The sequence below is a fragment of the Nomascus leucogenys genome, chromosome 8 (genome assembly GCF_006542625.1).
Source record: "Nomascus leucogenys isolate Asia chromosome 8, Asia_NLE_v1, whole genome shotgun sequence".
Classification (NCBI taxonomy): Eukaryota; Metazoa; Chordata; class Mammalia; order Primates; family Hylobatidae; genus Nomascus; species Nomascus leucogenys.
Window position 1 is genome coordinate 32,185,829 of NC_044388.1, and position 20,901 is coordinate 32,206,729.

General features: G+C 46.8%; 1 protein-coding gene across 3 annotated transcripts in view; it reads left to right on the forward strand.

Annotated features, from left to right (window-relative positions):
- PTK2B (protein tyrosine kinase 2 beta) overlaps window positions 1–20,901 on the forward strand; it is a 135,063-nt gene that overhangs the window by 25,762 nt on the left and 88,400 nt on the right. The window lies entirely within an intron of this gene.

Below are 20,901 nucleotides of genomic sequence, written 5' to 3' on the forward strand. Positions count from 1 at the left end.
CAGAGCAAGACCCTGTCTCTAAAAATGAAAAAAAAAAAAAAAAAAAAATATATATATATATATATATATATATTTTTTTTTTTCCACAAAGAGCAGTGGGATTTAATCTATGTTCTTCCTGGACCCATAGAATAGAAAGTCATGGAATCAAAGACTATTAAGCCATTAGGAACTGTAATAATCACCTGGTCCAATCCCTTTAATCATGGGTGAGAAAATGTTCTCCAAGATATTAGAAATGATTAATTTGGGATTGTAGAAATGTTTCATTTGCCTTTAAAATAAAAATACAAAAATAAGAACGCATGAAAGTGACTTGCCTAAGGTTCCACAGCCGCACAGACAAAGAATTTGTCTAGACCCTGAATCTGTTGACTTCCATCCCTCTACTGGTCCCAATGGATTCCATCTGAGGCTAGAACTGAGTTTCCAAAAATATCCTTTACCAAAAAACAAACAAAAAAAAACAAAGTGTACTAATGCCTCCAAGTAGTCTTTGCAATGTAAAACTTTCCATTTTCAACATTTCACAATCTCCAGGATAATTTCATCAACATTATCTTTTGAATAAAACATAGACTTATCTATGGGGAAACGTTACACGTAAAATGTCAGCAGTCAGCAAATCTCTCAAAACACACCTGGTTACGTAGGGTTAAAACTGCCCGTTGAAGGGCAATGTGAAAATGGAACCTCTGTTTGATTTTCGTAACCCACTTCCCACATAGCCCGTCCACTTGAGGGAAAGAGAAACTGTTCATGGGATGGTAAAAGCAGTCTGAATGCCATCCCCCGCAGAAGGTCCTGTCTGCAGCTTTTGTTCCCATGGTCTCTTCAGTAAATATGACTCAGTCTGCTGTTTGGGCTTCACCTCCTCTGGGCAGGGAGCTGACAGCAGCGGCTCTGCTGTGCTCATCATGGTTGACTCAGGGGACCCACGGCGGCGGGGTGCTGTCTGTCCTTTTCCCAGCTGACCAACACCCTTCTGTTCTTCCAAGCACTGCTGTCCCTGACTCTTCCAGCTTTCAAAGTTCTCACCAATTCATAAGGCTGGTGGCTCCCCATCACCCCCATTACTTTTTCTAAGCAGTGCTGTGCACGTATCTTGATAAGCTGCCAAAGTGCTTTTTTCACCCACCTACTCACCTATAGAATTCATAGTCTCCAGTGTAGGCATGACGCATTGAAGGCCAAGGAAAGGCCAACATGTGTTCCTGCAAAAAACAAAAGCAAAAGACAGGAAAAGCCTCCCAACCATCTCACCTCTTCTAAATGCTTGTTGGAGCAAAACCACAATCTACTTAATGTCTTCAGGGGTGGAGGGTGGCGATCATCTGGGCCAGCCTACACTTGTAAACTTCTTTTTGCTATAGAATCAGCTATGAAAGGAGCTTTCACTTATTTGGATGCTCATTATTTGATATGGTTTGGCTGTGTCCCCACCCAAATCTCATCTTCAATTCTTACATGTTGTGGGAGGGACCCGGTGGGAAGTAATTGAATCATGGGGGTAGGTCTTTCCAACACTGTTCTCATGATGGTGAATATGTCTCATGAGATCTGATGGTTTTGAAAAACAGAAGTCTCCCTGCACAAGCTCTTTTTGCCTGTTGCCATCCATGTAAGAGGTGACTTGCTCCTCCTTGCCTTCTGCCATAATTGTGAGGCTTCCCTAGCCACATGGAACTGTAAGTTCAATTAAACCCCTTTCTTTTGTAAATTGCCCAGTCTCAGTTATGTCTTTATCAGCAGTGTGAAAATGGACTAATACATTATTATTCTATACTCAAGGGGATGGATTCTAGAACAAGAACCATAGCATTTTACATAACAAGAACAGTTACAAATGATTGAATAAGGAGTATGGGGGTCTCCTTTATCTAAGCCAGCCCAGGCTACAGTCACCTAAAGGATACAGAGAAGTGGAGAACCACATTTTCATGGGACTGCTTATCTAGTCTTGGGATTAAAGGGGATTAATTGCAAAAATATTTAGTTAGCAATCCAAAAATATTTATTTAGCATCCATTACAGAAGAGAGCCAGAATATTTATGGTATAAGTTTGCCATGAGCCCATATCAGTTGGGCTGTTAATGTTGGGGGCTGTGTTTTTCTCTAATACTCAAGGGCAGTAGGGGGTGGTTGGGGAGATACCACATCAGGCTAGTCAGTCATCCTCCGCTTTGGGATGGCACTCCTTGTCTAAGAAAGTGCTGGTTCTTGCTAGGACATCTCAGATGCAGGGTGCATTGCTTACCAGTCTGCTGTGGAATTTTCTCCTCCTTGTCCTTTCTTCATATGGAATAGGAAAGGCCCAGCTTGGCCTAACTATGCCCTCACATGCTGATCTGTGAGTATGAGTAAACACAGCTCCTAACTCATTCACTCACGCATGCTCGCTCTCTCTTTAACACACACACATTGATCCTGTGGTCACCATAGCACAGCCCTATATCTGCCTAGTAATGGCAGACCAAGAGGGCACTTGAACAGTTGAGGCAACTAGGGTAGGGCTGTTCCCAGGGGAAGCTGCTCAGGAGGCACGATTTCTACTGCTCGGCTGCATAAAGGTTAATATCCTGGAGCGCCAGCTCCATAAACCTTATCAGTCACTTAGACCTGACTATGGGTGGCTTTGTAAGATGTTTCCCAAGAGCAGGGGAAAAAGAGCATCAGCAGAAATGGGCCTGCCATTGAAGATGAAGCAGGGAAAGACAGGCGTCACACCCCTGTTTATTGTCCCAGCACTCTTTTAGTTGCAGATGACAGAAACCCAAAAGAGAGGATTCACCTTGGCTCACATACCCAAATTAAGGGAAGATCCAGGAAGCAGCTGAACTCAGGTGTGGTGGGAACCAGGACCTCATCCCAGAACCTCAGGCATCTCTGGGTCTGCCCCTCTGCCTCTGCTTCTGTCACTCACGTCTGGCTGTCATTACATGTTGGCTTAATTCTTTCAGAACAACTTGTGCCAAAAGCAAGGAACTTGGTGGCTAATGGTGTCTGAGCTCCCAGCCGTAGCCCCATCACCCAGAGAAAAGCCCTTTTCCCCAAGCCAGAGTTTAAAAAATGCCAAAGAAGAATTCTGATTAGTTTGGCTAAGATCGTGTGTCCATTTCTGGACTAACCCCCACAGCCAAAAGGGTGGGGTACTCTGTTTGCTTCCTCCTGATTAATGTGCCCCATCCTGTGGTCCAGGCCAGGACGCGGAGGAAGAGAAGATGGTGCTCTGTGATGAGCCGTCTCCACTAGCAGCACGAGGCTGGCCTAGGAGGAGGAATAGTCTCACAAAGCCAGTGAAATTCTCCCAAGCAGGGAAAGGAGACGTTGCAGACAGATGAAACAATTGAGGTCCCCTGCAATCTATGTGCAAGCAGTTTGTGATTTGCAGCCAGCAGATATGTTGACTGTTGGGAGGACTGTTAAACTTGGAAAACAGAGGAAAATAGTGACATCCGAAGTGCTTGAAAAATGGCAGCGTGTAATTATGTTATAGCTGGGAACAAAATAAAACTTTGCAGAAAGAATAGGTAGTGAGGGTGTGAAGTATACGTCAATAAATCATTTACATACCGCTGGGCTGTTTGATGATTGTTGTTCTATGAAGGTAACTGAGCTTGCCTTCCTTGTCTCATTGGCCTGCTTGTAGGATCTCACCAACCAGTTTGTGTGTTTGCTCCTTGTTCTCTCTCTCCTGGGCTGGAACCCAATGTCAGTATTAGGGATGATCTTCCAACGGAACCATCCCTGATTTTCAAGGATGATATTTTTATTATACTGCTTATGTCTAGAGCTGAAAAACCACCTTGCTCTTCAGTCTTGAGGGAATGATGTTCTTACAGTAAACGACTCTTTTTGATTCTGCCTCATAACTCCCCAGACTATACTTTGTTCTTATTCAAAAGGAGCATTAGCTCTAATACTCTGCTACAGGCTGTCTAATAACAACCTCCCAAAGATGTCCGCATCCTAATCCCAGAACTTGTGCGTGTGCTACCTTACATGCCAAAGAGACTTTGCAGATGCAATTAAGTTAAGGATAGTGGGATGGGGAGATTATCATGGATTATCCGGTTGGACCTAAAGTTATCACAAGGGTCCTTTTAAGAGAGAGGCAGGAAGGTCAGAGTAAGAGAAGGCAGTGCAACAACAGAAGCAGTAGTCAGAAAGAGAGAGGAAAGAGAGAGAGAAGAGAGAAAAGAGAGAGATTGTAAGGCACTATGCTGCTGGTTTTGAAGATGGAGGAAGGAACTGTGAGCCAAATAATGTTGTAGCCTCTAGGAGCTGGAAAAGACAAGAAGAAGGATTCTCCCCTAGAACCCCAGAAAGAAGTCAGCCCTGCTGGCACCTTGGTTTTAGGACTTCTGACCACCAGAATGGTAAGATAAATTAGTGTTGTTTTAAGCCACTAAATCGGTGGTAATTTGTTACAGCAATAGTAGGCAACCAATATAGCTACCTTTCTGGAGAGCAACTTGGCAGCATGTACTAAGAAATATAAGAGTGTATTCCTTCTGACTCAGTAATTCTAGCTCTAGGCTTCTCTCCTAGCGAAATAATCAGATCTGTAGAAATACACTTATATATTAAGAAGTTTGAGGCCACGCATGGTGGCTCATGCCTGTAATTCCAGCACTTTGGGAGGCTGAGGCCAGTGAATCACAAGGTCAGGAGTTTGAGGCCAGCCTGGCCAACATAGTGAAACCCTGTCTGTACTAAAAATACAAACAATTAGCTAGGCATGGTGGCAGGCACCTGTAATCTCAGCTACTTGGAAGGCTGAGGCAAGAGAATTGCTTGAACCCGGGAGGCAGAGGTAGCAGTGAGCCAAGATCACTCCATTGTACTCCAGCTCGGGCGACAGTGCAAGACTGTCTCAAAAAAAAAAAAAAAGTTCCAGTATTATCTAGAATACTAGAATTGTAACACCTTGGAGCCATCTGAGAGCCCTATTGGTGGCCCTATCTATATTATAATTATAACATTGTTCAAGTAAGAAAACATGGCCCCCTTAGTGATGACAGTCCCTCTCTATGTGGCTTCCAGCAATGTGTTATGATCACAGATGGGGTGGCCTGTATTAGGAAAAGACTGTGATGACAGCTTTGCTGTTGATTTGTTGATTCAACAAATGCTCACTGACCATGTTGGGCCCTTGGCCAGAGCTGAGGGCACAGAGTAAAGGACGTCTATGGGATTATAAGGAAGCTGCAAGAGTCTGGCCTGGGAGATGGTTATCAACACAAAGACTTCACAGAAAAGTTGGGTTTTACTTAAAACTTGAAGGATTGATAAGAATGAACTGCAGCTGAAAAGCCAATGAATTCATGGAATGCAGTATAGATCCTCACTGCTCACCAGGAATTCTGAAGGCTCTGATGAACCGCAGCTGAAAAGCCAGTGAATTCATGGAATGCAGTATAGATCCTCACTGCTCACCAGGAATTCTGAAGGCTCTGCAGCCTGAAGCAGGACTCGCCCTCTTGTCAAAGAGCTGCAGTCAATAGCAGAAAAACGTAAACAATGCAAATATCCTTTAATGGGAGACTGGTATATTCATACCATGAAATACTACTCAGCGATGAAAATGAACAAACTATTGACACGGGCAACAACCTGGATGGATCTCAAGGGTATTATGCTGAGTGAAGAAAATGTTCATCTCAAAAAGTCACATACTGTATGATTCCATTGACATCACATCCTTTAAGAGATAAAATTGTAGAGATGGAGAACAAACTAGGGGTTGGTGGCGGCATGAATGTGTCTAAAAGGGGTAACCCAAGGAAGTCTTTTCATGGTGATGAAACAGTTCTGTATCTTGACTGTGGTGATGGTCTCATGAGTGTGTTCACAGGATGAAATTGCATAGAACTACATATATACCACACACACCCACACATATGAATGAATCCATGTAAAAAAATAATGAAAATGGGATCAGGTCTGTAGTTCAGTCACAGTATTATATGAATGTCAGTTTCCTGGTTTTGATATTATTATTATTCTACAAGGTGTTCCCATTAGGGGAAGATGAGTCAAGGGTACTCAGGACTCTGTGTGCTATTTGCACAACTTCCTGGGAGTTGTGCAAATATAATTATTTCAAAATAAAAAGTACAAAAAATAGCGACAAATTAAAATTCCTCTGACACTTCTTCTGTCTCCAAGAATTTTCTCACCACTTGTATGGTTCCAGAGCCACTTCAGTTGGTGTTTAAGTATTAATCCCTCATGGTCTTCACATCATTTCCAGGGGTCTTCTCATGATCTTGTAGGATAGGGAGGTAACCAGCAACTGACAGCAGAGGAGAAGGGGAATGCATTTTGCAAATCTCCAGTGCAGGGCCACCCTGTGCCTGCCATCTCCCTTAACCACTATCAGGAGCATCATTTCCCAACCACCAGCTTTGAAGGAAATTGGGTCTCTTGTTGTGAAACTGGGCTTTCTTCTCTCTCCTTTGTCAACTCTGAATGAGAGAGGGGAAATGGGTCAGGCTAGAGAGAGGAGATGCCTTTTTTGAAGAGGAGATCTGAGTGATATAAAGATATAGATAGCCAAGAGTAAGTGAGATAACAGAGTAGGTGCTCTGGCATAATAGAAAATGCACAGGCTTGGAATTACAGCTGCATTCATTCATTCATCTGATATTTATCAACTGCCTAATCTGTGCCAGGCATAGTTTTACATACTAGGGATATGGAGTGAAAATATGGTCTCTGGCCTCATGGAGATTATGTCAGATGACTACAGTTTAGACTCTATAGCTCCCCAATCATGTGACCTCTGAAAAGTTACTTAATATCTTTGAAGCTTGGTTTCTACTCTGTAAATTGGGGTTACTAGTAGTAGTTGGGGTAACCAAGCCAACCTCATTGGATTTCTATGAGGTTGCATAAGAAGGTTTACTTAGTTCTTAGCACAATGTCTTAAACAGAGTAGATGTTCCCTTTTTCTCATTAGTTCTCTTCGTCCTCACTCTTTGCCCCCCTCCTTGGTAGATTGGTTAGAACCATCTAAATTCCCCCAGGGCAGCACAGGGCTGTGGACACAGCTCTGCACTGTAGGTTCAGCTGAGTTAAGCCATCCTCACTTGAGTTGACTGCTACACAGTTTTGTAGCACTCAGGCCAAATGAAACCATGAAGAAGAAAAGAAGCAATTCTTTTTGCATTTCTGTCCATTTTTGCTTTATATTTTTAATTCTCTGTGTTTTGGTGCATATAAGCTTATGATTGTAACTTCTTGGCAAATTTTTCCTTTTTAACATGATTCCTCATAATCATATTTTTAATGTTTTCCTTCAAATCTTATTTGCTATTTTATATATCAATATCGACTTTCACTTAGTAACTGGTTTATATTTTTCTGTCTCTTTATTTTTAACTTTTGATGTCTTAATGTTTTTAGGTTTGCTTCTTGTAAACTACAGATGGCTGGATTTTTAAAAAATTAAGTCTAAGCGTCGTTGTCTTTTAACAGGCAATTTAAGCTTCTTTATTTATTAAGACTTCTAATATATTTAGTATATGTATACTACATTATTTTGTTTGCCATGCTTCATCTTTGCCTTTTCTCACCTCTTGCCTTTCACTGTATTGATTATGTGTTTATTATTTTCTCCTCTTGTAGCCTATTGGTTTAGAAGTTATATATTAGTTTTCTATTATTTTAATGGAAATAATAGGTTAAAAATAAAACCTAATAATAGGTTTCTATTATTTTAATTTTTTAACACATACTTGAATTTAAGGTCTAACATTAATCAATATCATTATCCTCCTCACTAAATTGGAAGGGTTTTATGGCACTTTGACTCTAATCTTTCTCTTCTCATGTCCCAAACTGTTATCCACTGGTATGATAGTGTTATCTTCTTTTCAACATCTCCCCTCCCCATTTTAACCATTAGGATTATTATCCTGGACTTTGCATACCTTCTTTTTTTTCTATTTAGATATTGCAAATATATATATTTTTGAAACATAGTCTTGCTCTGTCACCCAGGCTGGAGTGCAGTGGCACGATGTCAGCTCACTGAAACCTCCACCTCCCAGGTTCAAGTGATTCTCCTGCCACAGCCTCCCGAGTAGCTGGGACTACAGGCATGCACCACAATGCCTGGTTAATTTTTTGTATTTTTAGTAGAGAAGGGGTTTCACCATATTGGCCAGGCTGGTCTCAAACTCCTGACCTCAAGCGATCTGCCCACCTCAGCCTCCCAAAGTGCTGGGATTACAGGCTTGAGCCACTGCGCCTGGCCTTGCAAATATACTTTTTATTGTCTTAAGTTATTCTACTTACTTCAGTTCTTGATTTTCTAATCTATAATGTGCATCTGCTTCCCCTTTCTCGAGGTGGGTTATTTGGTTGTATGGATCGTCACTGTGAATTGGGGCAGGAGGAGCAGGGTATTTGTGTGTTTTTGCTTATGGAAATGCCCTCCAGAGTTCTGCTTTTTCCTCTGCTTGAATCACTTGTCACCATCTCTGGATTTGTTTTTATTTTAATTACTTGGATTAGAATTCCCACTGCGTGTAAGTAGAATGACACAGGTTTTGGGTTTTACTTTCTCTCTCCCTATCTTTCTTTCTTTCTTTCCTGGGACCCAGACAGAGGTCAAGCTTCTTCATGCCCAGGGCTGGTGAACAGTGTTTCTAGTGCCCACCTCGTAGTCAGGATGGTATTTGCTGTGTTAATCCCTGCCTCACAAGGGTCTGGAGCCTGAAGACATCACCCTGCACGAACGTTAAACCCCCGGCCCCAGCTCCTGGGCCAACATCCTCTGATACTCAGGTGGCCTCCATAGCTTTAGTGCCCACACACTGCTTTAGATTTTTCTGGATATTTCTGACACCTGAGAATTTCTTCTCTACCACTTGGATGTGATTAAGATGTCTTTGTTATGGTTTATTTAGCATGCCATGCATATGAAGGTGGAAGGGCCCAGTCGATATTAGGTCTACTATAGCGACTGAAAAATCATACATCCCCATGTTCTTACATTGGCAAAAGCTCACTTTCGTTTATTCAGTCAACAAATGTCACTGAGTCAACTAGAATCTAGGGCTAGGGTGACGCATAAAGAGACACAGTCCTCCCTGACCTCCGAGAACTTAACCCCCGGAATGGGAGATGGGCTGGAATCAGACAGCCCAAGAAATCCCTCTGCAATGCCAGCAAGCGCCGCAGAGAAGGAAGTGCATGCTGATGGGAGAGGGCTGATGCTCAGAGTAGGCCTGGCCCAGGCAGAGGTCAGGGAGGGATAGAGACAGGGAGCTGTCGCAGAGGCCAGAGGACAGCCTAAGAGCATTCAGTGTTTCTGGTGCCTTCCCTCCTTCCAGGTCCCTCCCTCCTTCCAGACCCGTTCCTCCACCATGGAAGCCAGTGTGACTTGTGAGCTAGCTGGCTCCTGATCCGGTGGCAGAACCCCATGGCGATGCAATCATAAAGGGGTGGGGGTGGGTGAGAGGGCAGGATTTCCCGGGGCACGATGCCCCAATACACTGCGAACTACCAAATGACACGTATATTCTGTGAACTTTCAAAAAAGGATGTGAAAGACTTCTGTGTAAACACTGCACCTGGGATCTTTTCACTAGCAAGATGGGGAGAAAAAGCCAAAACTGCATTTCTTTCGCCCTCTGGGTCTAGATGTGGGGATTTCTTCTTCCAGATGACAGCCAGGAAGGGCCCCCAGTTATTCTCTAAATAAAACATGTTGGTCTTTCAAATGGTCAGCAGGGTGATGTAGGGAAGGGTGGGTAGGATTTGTGCTTTTCGTTGGTATAAAGTTAAGGGGTACAAGTGAGTGTGATTTTGTTACGTGAGATACATTGCATAGTGTTAAAGTCTGGGCTTGTAATGCAACCATCACCCGAATACTGTATATTGTACCCATTAAGTAATGTCTTATCCCTCACCCCTCCCGAGTCTCCAGTGTCTATTATCCCACACTCTCTGTCCATATGTACAAATTATTTAGCTCCGGATTTAGCTTTTTACTTCTTTTTTGTTTCCTTTTTGTTTGTTTATTTGACATAGGGTCTTGCTCTGTTGCCCAGGCTGGAGTGCAGTGGTACAATCATAGCTCACTACAGCCTCAAACTCCTGGGCTCAGGTGATCCTCCCATCTTAGCCTCCCGAGTAGCTGGGACCACAGGCATGCACCACCACGCCTGGCTAATTTTTTATTTTACTTTTTATACAGACGGGGGTCTCACTTTGTTGCTCCAGCTGTTCTTGAACTCCTGGCCTCAAGCAATGCTCCCACTTTAGCCTCCCAAAGTGCTGGGATTACAGGCATGAGCCACTGCAGCTGGCCCAGATTTGGCTCTTTAAAGGAAAGAGCAAGCCCTGGACCAGGCAGGGTGGGAAAATGGCCCCAGCTCTCCCTCTGACTTCAGGGAGGGACCTTGGATAGGGGGCTCATGGGCTCCAGGCACCTTCTCTGTAAAATTAGGTCATACTAAGGGAGCTGGACGGCCCTTCTGTTTCTGGTATCCAAGGTGGTCTCCTCAGGGGTGGTGGTTGTGGCTGAGGCCCACTGCCTGCTTTTCTGGTGCTCTCAATGAAGTACGGTCCTGGGGTCCTCTGCATGTGGATGGACTGGGCTGTGGAGTCTATCCGCTCCCCTGCTCCCCTCCACACCCACACACTGCTCTTCACTGATAACCCCGATGATGCAGACAGCCTCTCTCGGGAATTTTTCTCATCCTCCTATTCATCATTGCAGTCAGCCCTGCCCCGTGTGCCAGGCAAGCACACTGTATGTGTTCGGAGGTGGCGCACCGAGCGTGCCCTGTCTGATGTTTACTAACCAACCTGACTAGGTCTGTGGGTGAGAAGGGCAGGCCCCGTTTCCCTTGGATCTTCCTTTTATGGACACAAATCGCTGACCTGTCTGGGCAGGCCTGCTCTAATCCAGGTCTGGCCCTGAGCCTCCTGTCATTTTGCTGACCCAGTTCGTCATCCTGGAGGCAGGACGTGAGTTGAAAAGTTGGAGCCTCAGGCTAGCACCAGGAGCCTGCACTTTCCGGGGCCTCCCCTTCTCCCTCCCCTAGGCTGACCTGTCCTCCCCTCTCCACTTCCTGGGCGTGACTCACAGGCAGGCCCTATCGGCATGGCAGGTATGTGTCATTTCCTTATGCTGGTGAGACCCAGACTTTCAGTGTTAGCACCCCCACACTGTGGCTTTTCTAGCCCGATGGAGAAGGGCTAAGGGTTTCTAAAGTCATTGACCTAGGGATTTACTGTTGGGATGAATTTCTCACCTGGGGAAGGTGTTCTGTTTTTGCTGAGAGATGACTGTGGGGAGCAGGGTTCTCTGTTCCTCTGACACTAGTCATCCTCCTTCCTGACACCCGTGGACATTTAGCAAAGCAACACCCCATCCCCACCTTCACCCTGACCCCAGCAGTGTTTTCTTTCCCCCCACCAAGACTTCCTTGGAACCCTCTGGCCTTGCCAAACCCCCTTTGTAGCAGCCTCCCCTTCCAGCAGAGACAGGAGGGACCCAGCCTTGGGAGCCTGTCTCTGAGAGACAGGTGCAGGCAAAGAGCCGTTACCATGCAAAATCTAGAACTGTTCCCACGTGAAATCTAGAACTTCTCCCACACGAAATCTAGAACTGTTCCCACGTGAAATCTAGAACTTCTCCCATACGAAATCTAGAACTGCTCCCACACGAAATCTAGAACTTCTCCCACACGAAATCTAGAACCACTCCCATGCGAAATCTAGAACTGCTGGGTGGAAATGAGGTTTAGTAGGCATGGCAGTGTCACCTCTCTGGAGCATCTTCCCAAGTCTTTACTGACAAACAGGGATACCCTCATGGCCAGAGTCAGCTGGGAATTTTTGTGGAAGCAGCTCCTTGGATAGCATCACTCCTGTTCTCGTCATGGTGGAAAATGAGTAAAAACTCAGGATATCCCACTGGCCCTGGGCAAATTCCCTCATTGGAGTAGGGACTAGGACAAGGGCCAGCCCATCCTATCAGGCCAGGGCACTTCTGTGGTCTTCAGCCCAGTTCTGAGGGCCCCTCTTGAACCAGCTTTTGGGAAGCTTTGAGGGAGGGAGGGGAGCCAGAGATGACATGTTGTGAGAAGTGTTTGGAGGAACTGAGGCAGGTCCAGAGAAGGCCTGGGAGAGCAGAGGAGCTGTTTTCCACTAGTGAAAGGTCAGGAGGTGGAAGTGAGATGGGTTTTGTTCTGTGCATCTCCATGAGCAGGCCCAGGAAGTTACAGAAAAGTAGATTCGGGGTGAATATAAAGGAAGACTTTTTAATAATTAGAGCTCTGAGCAATGGGACAGTTTGCAGAAATGTTGAGATAGTGAGTTTCTCATCACTAGAAGAATTCAAGCAGAAAGTGGGCAAGAGGGAGTGCCCGCATGGTCTGGGATGCAGGGCATGGACTCTGAATGCTCTTGCTGCTCTGAGCCTCTGTGATTCTGATTTGGGTCTACCCCTGCCCTTCTTGCAAGTCCTCCTTTTTCTCATCGTGGACCTCTTCCACGGAGCCAGGCAGAGGCTCAGGGGCTCACCCGTGTCCTGTCTGAGTAGGCTGCGTGATGACTATTGATTGGCCGAAGCCCCAGAAATACCTGCCTTGTGCTGGGCTGTGACAGTCACTTGGCTTTCCTGGGACATGTTCATGTGAATTCTCACCGGCGGCTTCACCCACCCCCAGTCCTGTGGGCCACAATTACTCTCCCACGTGCTGGAGATGAGGAAGTGAGGAAATACCCAGGGCGCTGCAGGGCTAAGATTAGACCAGGGCCCGGCCGCCTGTCTTGACACATGCGCACAAGCAGCTCCCCCAAGTTAAGAGCCTGTGTACCAGCTGAGTCCCAGGGCCCGGGGCTCTCCACACACTCTACATACAAACACCTGGCAAGGAGTCCTCACAACAGCGCTGAAACAGCTGCATCAGCGTCCGCATTTTACAGAGAAAGAAGCCAGGGTTCAGGATAGTTGGAAATAAGTCTGTGCATGACTAGCAAGGGATAGAGCTGTGGCTTGTGCTCAGCTCTGCCCTCTGTGCCACTGACTACCACCAGAGGCTGTAAGCTGCCTTCCATGCGATGCACCCCAGGCAGCTCAGAGAATGCACCTCAGGGGCTTCAGCCAGGGCAGTTTGGTTCCATGCTCCTGAGTGAATGATGGCCTCCTCCAAGAATTCCAGGTCCTATGCTAAATACAACTGGGAAAAAAGTGCATAATGCACTATTTCCAGCTTACCAGAAACCTGGAGCCCCAAAGGGTAAACATAGCACATTTACAATAAGCAAGATGTGCTGAAAAGGGAACAGCAGCCATGAAGAAAAGCTTCCTGACGGAGGTGAAACTTGAGGTGGGCTTTACCAAGAGGAGCCTTAGGTAGGCAGAGATATGGAGACGTGGGACGAGGAGACATTACGCTCAGCACTGCAGGGACTGAACAGAATTTTGCCGTGAATTCTTGAGCTACAGTTAAGCAAGCATTATTGACTTTCCCACTTTGTCTACCTGCATATGAGTGATCCCAGAACCTTCCAGCCCCACCTTCTCATCCTGACTTGATGAGCAGCCTCACTGACGTCCAGTTGACGGGAGAAGATTGTAAGCAATATTCGCTCTTCTTCTAACTGGCTGTCAATTCCTGTGGATTCCACCTTGGGACATCTTCCTTCATCTACTCCTTTTTCCTCATTATCACCCCCATCTTGAGTAAGACACTACTTCTTCTTGCCAAAATCAATGCATTTGTCACTCGATTGCTGCCCCAGGGTTTCTTCCTGCAAATCCGTCCTATGCATAGCTGTGGGTAGTCACCTCTGTAAACCTTGACACGTCTGATGACATCTTCAGCAAGCCTCAGGCTTTCCTGCAGTTTTGCCCATATACATTCTAAGTTTTTCTGACAGCTTTCAACCCACGTCTTCTTGTTTGCAAACCTATCCAGCCTGGAAGGTCCAACTCATATCCTGCCTTTTCCATGAGGTGAAATTAACTTTCTTCACCCGTGCTGCTCCCCAGACATAATTTCATGTCCCCTTCTCTTGCGCTAACCACACTGTGCTGCATGGTATTATTTGGTGGCGATATCTGTCTCCCCAACTTGGCTGTAAGTCCCTGGATCGCTGCAGACCTGGTGGGTATTCAAAGGTGTTTGTTGAATTGATTGTAGTCACAATCCCCACAGTTCATCCCTAGCCCGAGGGAAGGCAGGACACCCATGACACCTTAACCTTGGCCTCTTTCTTTGGAAAAATAAAGAATTTAGCAAGACAGGGACCTGCCTAAGCCTTGGTTTATTTCCTCTGCAACATGGCAAAGTCCTGTATGTTTCCTTGAGAGACAGTGCGGTGTACTGGTTAAGGAAATAGGAAACAGATCTGCCATTTCCTACCTCTGTGGCACTGAGAGAGTTCCTTTAATCTCCCATACCTCAGTTTCCCCATATGTAACATGGTAGGAGAATGATAATACCAACTTATTTGCTTTGTTTTGCGGATTAAATGAGTTAACATTTGTCACTACTCATTAAAAATACCCCAAAGATATTTATTATTTTAAGGTTATTATAAGTAGTAGCCTGTGCTCCCTCCTAGAGGGCAAAATGCACACACCCTAAAGCTAGGAGGGCCTGAGATGACCCTGGTGATGGGGACTGTTCCAGCCAGACGTTGCTGGTAATTTACCTTCCTTTCAAAGGCTGTAAAACTGCTCCTCAGTTGTGAAATAAACCAATGAAGGACTTCGGACTTAGCCAGTCCTGACAGAAGCATTTCAAACGGAACCACTAATCATACCTGATGTTTTTATTGTTTTCTGTTGACACTGCCCCAGAAACATGAGGCTTCTGGCAGCCAGCCCTGGCACACCTGCCTCATCTCTTCGTGACACCACGTTTCAAAGAAGCTTCCTTGTCAAATAGGAGAAGGACCCACCTGTGCTACTTCCTGTGATTGACAGGAAGTTCTGAAACCCAAAGAAGCAAATCATGGCTCTTGGGTCTTGGGGTGGCACGAGTCACTAGAAAATCTCACTCCATTGCTGATCCTAGAATTAGTTCAGCCTCCCTGAGGACAGATCCACCCCAGTACCTCCCACCCCTTCAATCTCTCCATCCCCCAGTGGGAGGCTGTCTACTTCTTTTGGGGCTTTGGACTAATCTACCCAGTTCCCATCTTCTGAGGTTTTGTGCTAATCTTGTTTGTCTCCTATGTGTACAAAGCAATCACCCAGGCAACATCCAGCTTCTAGATTTGCGTGCCCAGAGTTCATGTGGTGCCATGTTGGCCTTTGCCTAATTAATTTTAGGAAGCCTTTCCACCAGCCAGATCATGGTCTGCCAAAAATCCTATGGAGTCAGTTCTAGGCAGAAGCTGAGCAGGCATCTGGGCATGGCAACAACTTCTAGCCTCTTCCTCTTACCGCTTGGCCTCTTGCTCCCAGGCAGGTATTTCCTGAGCCAGGGTTCCTGTGCAGGTCAGTCTTTACAATATGCAAATTTCTTGTGACCCAGCCCATTTCCCCCCCAAGGGAGGCAGGAAGTCCCTTTTGAAATTTCTGAGCACACACAGCAGAGGCTGGGAGAGGACCAGCTCTGAGACTCCCACTCAAGCATGTCAAGGGGTGTTTGTGGCTGTGTGGCTGTGTGTGGAGAGCAGAGGGCAATGCTGGGCTGGGGCAGGGGAGGGTGCAGAGGAGAGGGTGTGGGGGAGGGAGGAGCTGCAGCCTCAGACACAGAATTGGACTGGGAAAAAAGGATGCGGCAGAGGAGGAGGCTGAGTGTGGTGGCTCGGCTGGCATTGGAATGATAAATGTGAGGAGGTAGAAGGTGCTTGAGACCAGGGTCTCTGGAGTTCTAGAAAAGCCTGGGCCTCTTCCATGTTTGGAGTCTCTCTAGATTAAGAAAGAAGAAGAGACAGAAATAGCCAAATAGGGTAGCAAACATTATGATGTTTAAATGTTTACTTTCACCAATTAATAGTTTTAAACACACACGCACACATGCTGCACACACACTGACTACATGAATGGATTCATTTAGAAATAATGTCAAGGGCTCTTTGTCCTGTGAGGCCTGAGCCCAGTGGCCATCCTGGTTTCGGGAGCAGCCCTGCCTGAGAGACCCTCCAGTGGGCATGGTGGCAGCTGGAGGGTATGCCGGGCTGTTGAACAAAAAGTCCAGAAAGTCCATCTGGACTGGTCCTGCTGAGGGTGGTGAGGGACTGAACAGCCCAGGTGCGGGGTGTCTCGGCTTGCCCACCTGTCCATGTTTAGCCAAGTGTCCATTTCAACAAAAAGGAAGGTGACAGGCTCCCAGGACGATGGCCTTTCTCCTCAGTCACCCCAGGTCAGTCCCCAGCAAATGCAGTGGGGCCTTGATGGGGAAAGTCCTTTCAGGGTTTGTATCAATTTGTTTGCATTGTTGTAACAGAATATCAGAGGCTGGGTAATTCATAAAGAAAAGAGGCTTAATTGGCCCATGATTCTGCAGGCTGTATAAGCATGGCACCAACATCAGCTTGGCTTCTGGTGAGGCCTCAGGAAGCTTCCAATCATGGCAGAAGGGAAGAGGAGCTGGCGTCTCACATGGCAAGATAGAAGCAGGGGAGGTGCCAGCCTCCGTTTTAAACAACCAGATCTCACATGAACTCATTAAACTCATTACATGCGGAAGGCACCATGCCATTCATAAAGGATCCACCGCATGACCCAAACACCTCCCACCAGGCCCCACCTCCCATACTGGGAATCACATTTCAACATAAAATTGGAGGGAACAAACATCTAAATCGTATCAGGGTCTCTTTGATTCCACAAGAGCCAGGGGAAAAAGCAGGCCCCATGGAATAGGGTGCTGTGGAGTCAGGCCCAGGCTGGCCTGCTTTGGGGATGGGATGGGCCTCTATGGGTCCAAACCCACGCTGCCCTTGTTAGCAGATGCCAGATGGCCTAGGACTATCCTTTCTCTCTGCCGTGGAGTGAGTGCGTGACGGATGGGTGGCTCCTATTAGAGCTGATGCTTACATGGGTGAGGGAGGGGAACAGCTATGTCCCCAAATATCCTGCTTTCTTTGCTTTCCTTCCACTGACGAGGACTCCCTCCTTGACCAAACCTTAGGCAGGCTCTTCTGAGCCCTCTTTTTGGCTCCCCCGCCCTGCTCCTTGGGCTGCTAAGCTCCAGAAAGTCCAGCAAGAACAACCCCCTCACCCCCTACCCCGCCACCATCGCTACCTAACCAAATTCCCCTTAGTATTCGTCCCTCCACTGACTCCCTCATCTTGCCCACTGGCTGTGAATCCCCAGCTGTTCCCCTTGTGGTCGGAATTGAGTTCAATCTCCCTCCCCTATTGGAATAGTCTTGGCCCTATTGCAATAACCTGAAAACAAGCCTTCCTGCCCGATTAACTTCACCTGGTGTGATTTTGCTCCTGCTTACATGTGCAAGCACACACAAGCTCTTAACACAGACACTTAGCAAACCCTCTGGTTCCATCCCATTGTCTCATTATCTCTTCTGCTCCCAGCAACATTGCTTGAAAAGGATATTCAGGTCCAGGGAGAAGGAAGCCATCTGTCCCACTTGGCCATGGAGCTTCTGTCCAGGAACACTGACCACTCTTGCTGGGGTCTGGAGTGACGGCAGAGCCACACTCTGCTCTGTCATGTGCCTGCCCTGGGCCCCGGAGACCCTGGAAAGAAGAACTAGGGCTGCCTTGGGCTAGGAAGGAGGAAGCAGGGGCGGGCACAGCGGAAGTGGAAAGAGATCCAGGAGTGTCTCCCCTCTCAGGACCTCTCTCATTCCAGCCCTTGTGAAGGGCTGTTCTAACCTTGTTCCCTCAGCAGCAGTCTCTGTCATCAGAGGCGTTTCTCAGCATCTCTATTTTGGAGCTGCAGCTGGTTGCTTCTCAGAATAAACAGAGCTGTGATATTATATTGAAAGCAGAATGGAATAACATCTCTTCCTTACGCCCTCCCTCTTCCCCATGTTTTCCAACTTCCACTTCCCTCTTCTTAAAGGCCTTGCCCTAAGACCTCTTCCTCCACACCCCTTGCCCTACAGCTTACCTTCTACCCTCTTATAATCACAGGATCCCTTCACTGGCATGTAGGGGGACCTGAGATGACCAGGCCGTGTGCTGGGCCTGGGGGCTCCGGGGGTTTCTATCTGCAAAGAACCCAATGCCAAGTGACACAGGAGTTCATGTATTAAGAACTTAAGGCTTAGTGTGGTGACTCACGCCTATAATTCCAGCACTTCAGGAGGCCGAGGAGGGTGGATCACCTGAGGTCAGGAGTTCGAGACCAGCCTGGCCAACATGGTAAAACCCCATCTCTACTAAAAATACAACAATTAGCCAGTGGTGGTGGGTGCCTGTTGTCCCAGCTACTGGGGAGGCTGAGGCAGGAGAATTGCTTGAATCCAGGAGGCAGAGGCTGCAGTGAGCCGAGATTGCACCACTGTACCTCAGCCTGGGTGACAGAGTGAGACTCCATCTCAAAAACAAAAGAAGTTAAGGCTGAGTGTGGTAGCTCATGCCCATAATCCCAGCACTTTGAGAGGCCAAGGCAGGTGGATCACCTGAGAGCAGGAGTTTGAGACCAGCCTGGCCAACATGGCAAAACCCCCTCTCTACTAAAAATATAGAAAAACTAGCCAAGCATGGTGGCATGTGCCTGTAATACCAGCTACTCGGGAGGCTGAGGCAGGAGAATAGCTTGAGCTCAGGAGGCAGAGGTTGCAGTGAGCTGAGATCACACCACTGCACTCCAGCCTGGGTGACAGAGTGAGACTCCATCTCAAAAAAGAAAGAAAGAACTTAAGTCAGAGATTATCAGAGCTGGTCCAGCATTCTGCTTCAATGAGGCAACTGAGGTCTCCATTGAAGATGTGTTGGGCTCAGGGTCTCAGAGCTCCTGGGAGTTCAGGTAGGAGCCATAACACTCTGTGCAGTTTTCCTCGTACCTGGCTATATCATTATCAGAACAGCTGTGTTGTATTGAAATCAATGAAAGGGAGCTCAGTGCTGCAAGAGACAGAGAAATCAGACCATTGTTTGTCTTGGACAAAGCAGATGTGCACTACCCAGTGGATTTATGGACTGAGATGGCTTCTAGGAAGCACAGGGCAATCAGAGATGCTTTCCAGATACCAGAGGGTGGGAAGGTTTAATCATTAAGGAGCAAACGAAGTGTATGTGGCCACATTCGAGGCCAAGTTATTAGCTTACTCTTTTGTAAACCAGTAAGTCTGACAGTGTGTGAAGGCCCAGGCATATTACTCACCTCCTCTGTGGTCTATCCAGAGCCCTTCCGTTACGACCTTCATCCTTTCCCTCTCTTGTCCCTTACCTGTGGTTGGTATGATTTCCCTTTTGTAAAATGTACCTAACTCCACTCACCACCCATCCTCTATCTGCCGATCTGCTGTGTAGCTTCATCCACATGAGACTCAAGAGCAATGCAGAATGCAAGGACAGGGAGTTCCTGGAAACTGGGTATGTTGCCTCACGACCTTCTTCTACCCAGGCCCAAATGTGGTCAGCCTCATCTTGCTCCGTGGTCTCACTTCTCAGCCTGTGCATCAGACCTTTTTCCCCTGTTACCTGAAAGCAACTCTGTGATGAAAAGAGGATGATCTGAGACTTCAGTGGGTTTCCTCTCTTGGTTTTCTCTTATTTTTAAAGAGAAAATTGTGGTGAGACTCTCGAGTTAGTCTTTTTAGTTTTTTTTTTTTTTTTTTTTTTTTTTTTTGAGGCAGAGTTGCCCAGGCTGGAGGGCAGTGGTGCAGTCTCGGCTTACTGCAGCCTCTGCCTCCTGGGTTCAAACGATCCTTCCACCTCAGCCTCCCAAGCAGATGGGGCTACAGGTGCTCGCCACCACACCTAGCTAATTTGTATATTTTTAGTGGAGACTGGGTTTTGCTATGTTGGCCAGGTTGGTCTCAAACTCCTGGACTCAAGTGATCCACCCACCTCAGCCTCCCAAACGCTGGGATTACAGGCATGAGCCACCACACCTGGCCCTAAGTTAGTCTTTATAAGCCCCAGTGGAATGTCCAGGAGTAAAGCTGTCAGCCTGGGGGTAGCTTGGGCTTGCTGAGCATTGAGGGAGCTACACGGAGGGCATTCTTGCCGGCTGAGAGAGTTGTAGTTGTGAATGCCAAGGTCAGGGGCTGGAGGTGGGCCTGGTTCTTCCGTGCACACTGGGAGTGGGCATAGGGTGAAGATTGTGAGTTTTGAACTCAAGGGACTTAGAGGTATGTCTCAGCTCTACCATTTCTTAGTTCTGTTACCTTGGGCTGGTTATTTGTTGTCCTTGAGATTCCATTTTCTCATCTGTAATATGGGAATATAAACAGAATCTATTTTTATTTTATATATATATATTTTTTGAGGCATAGTCTCACTCTGTCATCCAGGCTGGAGTGCAGTGGCACAATCTTGGCTCACCGCAACCTCCACCACCCGAGTTCAAGCAATTCTCCTGCCTTGGCATCCGAGTAGCTGGAATTACAGGCATGCACCACCATGCCCTGCTAATTTTTGTATTTTTAGTAGAGATGGGATTTCATCATGTTGGCCAGGCTGGTCTCGAACTCCTGACCTCAGGTGATCTGCCCACCTTGGCCCTTCAAAGTGCTGAGATTACAGGCATGAGCCACCATTCCCGGCCAACAGAATCTATTTTAAAGAAGAGTTCGTTTCTTGATTTCAGGAATAATCTACTGAACACCTCGTCTGTGCCAGGCACTGATCCAGGCAGAGGCGCATGGCCTGGGAAGGACCAATATGATGCTTGAGCTAGGGACACTCATATGGTCTGCAAGGGGAACACGGTGTTATGTGGATTGCATAAGAAAGCATATATGCATTGCTTAACCCCATGCCTGATACATACAAA